Here is a 6118-nt window from a genome sequence, read left to right as displayed (position 1 = left end):
GATACACCTTGTCTATTTGATTAAAATTTTTAATAGCTGCTTCTCCTCTCTGGAAAACTTCATGTTAGTGGGTTATCCTCTCTCTTGAAGTAACTTTTCATTCCACGATCAGCTTTACCAGAGCAACATTTGAAGTTTTCTAAAAAAACAAAATGCTCGAAACTCAATATTATACTTATAGATCGCTTGGTCGCGTGATTTATCTTTCTATTATTAATAAAATAATCGACGAAACGTCAGTTGTGTTATACTCGGTCTACTTTAAAGCTTATTATTTTTAGTCACTGAATTCTAGATAATCTTTTACACGATTGCGAAGTTGGTTCACTTTGGATACATACATTCAGCGGTAGTAGCACTGCAGTAGCTGTAGTTTCGTGGAAAACCTAACGTAAACTTAAACCTAGCCTAACCTAACCTAGTTGAACGCGAATCGAAGTTCGCAATGAAAACGTTCGTGCACGAAGTAATATAAAAGCAGAAAGCGAGCTAGCCGCATCGCGGTTTTTCTTGGAAAAGCAAGTTTTCGAAGCTCCGCAAGAACGAGAATGTCGCGTGCGCGCGAGAAACTAGCGGGAATTGTGTGCAAATTTCCATGGCCAGTTGGCTCCGTTAAAAGCCACTACGTACGTACGCACACACGTATGGTACAGTTTGTAATCCGTGGTTGGCAAACTTTCACACGATCGCCCGAAGCGCTGATAAAACTGCCGTCGTTTCTAATGCCCTCTGTTTTGCAATTTCGACACAATGGAGACAATGTACGATCGCACGTTGCCGCAGAATGCATGAGACTAACCTCGATCTAGTAAAGTACGAATGAAATATCGGGAATAACTAGCCTCGACTTACGGTTTTCTTTCATTTTGCGCTGAAATGACGTGCCACGCACGTCGACAATCTTTTGTTCCAAAATTGTAATATTTTTCTCAGTTTTAAATATATTTAAGTATAACCCAGGCAAAGCAAATAATAAATGTACTACTTCTCAATAATTTTTATCTCAATAACAGTGATATCGTACGGACGAGTATAGAAAGAAAGCGACGAATTGTTGTACACGGTTTGGTGACCAAACTTTGGTCACTCGTTACGGTCCGCAATCAGTCGTTAAACCTATTGCGCTCGAATGACGTGCCACGCACGTCGAGAATTTTTGCAACATTTCCGCAGTTTTAAGTATAACCCAGGCAGAACAAGTAATAAATTTATTACTTTTATTCTGAATAATTTCTATCTCAATGATATCATACCGACGAGTTTAAAAAGAAAGCGACGAATTGTTGTACACGGTTTGGTCACTCGTTATGGTCCGCAATCAGTCGCCAGCGCAAGCGGTTTAACCTCTCGCGCGAGAATTTTTTTCACTCCAAAATTGCAACGTTTCCGCAGTTTTAAGTATATTTAAGTATAACACAGGCAGAACAAGTAATACATTTATTATTTCTGAATAATTTCTATCTCTGAATGATATCATACTGACGAGTTTAAAAAGAAAGCGACGAATTATTGTATACGGTTTGGTCACTCGTTGTTCGGCCTTATCGAACACAATGGGGATGAAATTCGTACCGCGAAGGACAAACTCGTCGAACCAGGGGAAGCAATTTTCTAATTTCTAATTTCTCGACGGCAGGGATCTCCCCTGACTCTGTCTTTCATGTCCTTCGTCACTTTCTATCTTCTATTGTAGTCATACCGTACTACCAATTCCAAGGCTCGGTAAGTTTCTTCATTACAATGGTCCCCCATCACGAACGAACTCGAAAAAGAGATGCGAAAAATAAATTCATCGAGCCAAGAATAAAACTTCCAGATTCACTATTTTCTCCACAGCAGGGATTTCCCTTGACCGTACTTCATGTTTCTTCCTTACTTTTATTTCATTGTTGTGTAGTAGTCATGCCCGACTCTCAATTCTAAGGCTAATGTAAATGTCTTTGTCGCAACTTTTTTACGACATCCAAGACACATTGCGAGGGACACATGCTGGGTCCATTAGAAAGTGCAAATACTACTTTCTGGGACCTATCTCGCTCACATCTGGAAGCAATTAGCATACCTCCTTAATCCCGTAGAATCCACAGCTATATAAGACCCACGCACAAGGAAAATAGACAGCCTACGCGCAGGTTTTTTGAAACTTTTCCTGCGAACCCTACTACAGGTACACAACAGTTAGCAACAACCATAGAAACATCACTCATCCAATAATCACATTATAAATACAGAAACTCCGTCCAAAAGGCATATGATTTTAGTCACCCTAACCCCTTCATCCGTGGCACTGGCAATTGAAAACCTTCCACTCAACCTTCCACACACTGCCCAAACATGTTAATCTCACATAGACCAAAAACTACCACAAACCACAGCTCACAACTTTTCCTGCATACACAACCTCAACAAACTGGCCGCACAAACGTCAAACAACATTACCATACTACACTGATCATTCTAAATGCAGGTTAAAGGGCACTGCAAGCCCAAGGTACTGCAGACAAGACATCCTGACTAATTAAAAAAAAAAAAAAAAAATAGACAGTTAATATTTTTTGGCAATCGCGCAGCTCGCACAGAAGTTACGGAGCAACCCATCGACGTACGACAGTTCACGGTTCGACTATCAACACTCATTCAAATCTTATCATTTACGAAAAATCAAGCTCTCTTACGACAATTTACATTCCAACCCCAAAACAACACTCTCTTGAATCAGCTGCCACTTTCATTAACGTTGAAAGACAACAAGCCACCGATCTGCTCAACGCTCCGTATACGTCGAGGTTTGATCGGCACAGCAACACTCGTTATGGTCCGCAATCAGTTGCCAGCGCAAGTGGTTAATATAATTTGGAAGGGGAAACGACATTTCAATATGAGTTTTGAATTTTAGTTCATTAAATTGAAAACTAATAAATGTAACAAATTACGATAACCGATGCTCTGATCTAAAAAGGATCAGTAGCTATAAAGCAAGGATTTCGAAATCAATAAACAAGTATTTGTTTAAATGAATGTCTTGTTTATGATATTTCTGTGAAATTGTATGTGGTACTATTATACTTTATTTATTTTAAATAAAAAAAGGAGTGATCTATAATTCATAATTTGTGAATTTACATATTATTATTAATAGATTATAGACTTTCATGCATTTATAGGAAACTTCAAATTATTACACATACTGTAGAAAATATCTAAAGAGCAGCACTAATATTTATCTGTTTATCTATAATAATATCTATACATGAAATAATTTTCTATCAAGGTTCTATGCTTTTTTCATATTTTCAAAAATACAAATTGCACGAAAATCTTAATTTAATTGTTGTACAATAGTCATATCAATACCCGAATTTTAGAATGATAGTTTTCATTACAATTTTGGAACAAAAAAGAAGCAAATCAGGCAAATACGAAAATACTTCAGTTTGTCATAAACAATTCTGAAAACAATTACTTGCTGGTAAAGAAAGGATCAAGTTATACTGAAAACAGAACATCTTTGTACTCTTACAATTTCAACAGAAACAGAATTATTTTTGAAACTATGTTGTCGCACGTGCTAGACTGCGACTTAATCTGTACCAATAAAATAGCAAAGACGAAATTTGCGCCTCTGTCTCTTGTCCGTGGCTAAATATTTCAACAGCACGTTAAGAAAGGGGTACCAAAGCGCTTCTATCTGTGTTAATATTTTTAGTTACAGTCGGACACGCAATCACCGACTGTACTCGCGTGGCATCGCATACACTGGCATTCAAAAGTCTATAATCCTTAGCGACTAAAAATTCATGAGCTTCTGGTTCACCTTGTGGAACCAGATCGTGTACTATCTGCATGTTATTTGCACATATTCATCACATACGTATTTGAATACAGGGGAGGATAATGAGCGCATTTGCATATATTTTATTTTTGTAATATATTAACTTGAGGTTATGATCTTATTTTCTCGAATGTTTCTGATTTTTTTGATTGTTAATGAAAAAGTATAAAAATTTTGATGATGGAGTTGTAAGTCTGTGCGAACACTTGAAGAAATATGCACGCTCTGATAAATTTGGAGCAATGATTAAAAAGATTCGTTAATCCTTGATTTATTGAACTGTGAATCTATATTTTTACACACACAGTTTAAAGTGTAGAATTTAAATGGATTCTTCCTGTCTATTTTGAATATTTTATACGCTTCTGTACATTATATTCACTGATATATGAAAATCTGCAGTCCAATAATAACAGTTTATTGATATTGAAACTATTGGAAAATAATTTGTATACGTTTTAAAACGATAAAATATTTTTTTATATTATTAATATGTTTGTTTGTTTTGTGTTGAAATATAAATATATTTCTAAATCATCTTAGACTTAACTTAGCTTATGTATATCTTAAAATCACCTACATGTATAATGCTCTTAATAGAACTGAGGTAGCTAGTAGCTACTAGTAGCTATTTTAATATACTCATTAAATCTACTACGTAATGTAATAAAAATAACAGATTTAGTTTTATTACTACCGCAAACATTTATGCAAATATTTTTATGAATGTAATTTAAAAGACATAAACTGGTAAATGTCATTTAATATTTTTAAATATTATCACATGCATTTTGCACTATACTTTTGTACTTAAAAATTTCCTGTAAGTGTCTGTAACACAATAATGAAGTTGATGTGCCAATTAATTTCAGATTTCTCCCCTTAAGGATTCAAAGCAAAATTTTATACAAACTTCTTTTCCGATGATAAAGGAAAACGTACATAATTATATAAAGAAAGGAAATACTTTATTCAAAAAATAAAATTATTGGGCTAGATATTTGTAACGAATGATATGTCATTTTTATCAGTTGTTGCAATTTATATGTAACTATAAAAAATATATACAGACACGTTGTTACACCAATTGATGTAAATTCAAATTTTTCTAATTTGAGTTAATAACATTTTTCAAGCGTTGAAGGCACTGTATGTTTGGTTTCATGGCCAACTGGTTGTTACAACTTCATTCGTTACTGAGAAATGACAGTACTTCATGTTAACCAAGAAAGCAATAATAGTAAACATATCACAAGAGTGATTCTCAGTTCTTCGATCATGCACGCTCTTTTGATGGCGATAAATCAAATCTTCAACGCTTAACGAGTGAATAAACTTTAACGATTTCTGCCAAGTGTATAAACTTAATATTCTTGACGTTCGGTCAGTCGATATGTATAGCGAAATTTTGATGAACTCCCCATAGAGAAGAAGAGAATTCTCGAGCGTAATGTTACGCCGTTCGATTGTATTTCGACACGTAACGTGATCTAGAAACAGAGCCATTATTATAATTCATCCGTTGCCAGAGTGTCATAGATAATTGCGCTTACCGATTGCTGTGCAGTTGCGTTAACGTAATAATAAATCGAATTGAAGGTCTTTCTCAACAGCACGTATACACATTTGCGTATAAAATTAAAATTCACTGTTATCGAATAACTGCTTTAAGAATCACTGCTTATTCCTGTTCAGAGTTGTCGATTTTAGGCAATACATTGGATAAAAAATTGTCAGCATTAGGTTATCATTGTAAAGTTATTATAGAAATAAATTAGATTAGAAATCATTAGGTTAGTTGTTATAGAAGATTTTGAAATTTTTCTTTATATCTGTTTGGTCATGTTTCGAGACAACATAACTTTTGTACAAATTATATAAATTATTGTACGTTTTTCACAGTGTATATCACTTTTAACTCTTTAAATATCTAGTATCTGGAGTATCGTACAAATAATCTTATAATGAATAATGAAATGTTTGATTTACTCATAAGAGGTTCAATTCTTAATTTGTTATCTATGTCGTTCTCAATTTCTTATATTCTTCTTTCTCTTCATTCGATATTAAACTTTTGGTGCTTTCAAGCACTTAAAAGATCAGTAGTCACGATTGTGCTTTCATTTATTGTATGCATTCATTTCAAAGAAGAAAATCAAAGATGAATATAATTTGTACGAAACTAATTACTTTGTAAACTGGGAGAAGCAAAAAGAAAAAATTTTTTTTTAGCAAAATGGCAGCTGTATAAAGCAGAAATTCATCTCGATGTTTGCAGCGCATGCT

The sequence above is a fragment of the Frieseomelitta varia genome, unplaced genomic scaffold (genome assembly GCF_011392965.1).
Source record: "Frieseomelitta varia isolate USP_RPSP 00005682 unplaced genomic scaffold, Fvar_1.2 scaffold_135, whole genome shotgun sequence".
In the NCBI taxonomy this organism is placed as follows: Eukaryota; Metazoa; Arthropoda; class Insecta; order Hymenoptera; family Apidae; genus Frieseomelitta; species Frieseomelitta varia.
The sequence above is the reverse complement of the archived record's forward strand: the minus strand, read 5'-3'. Positions refer to the sequence as shown.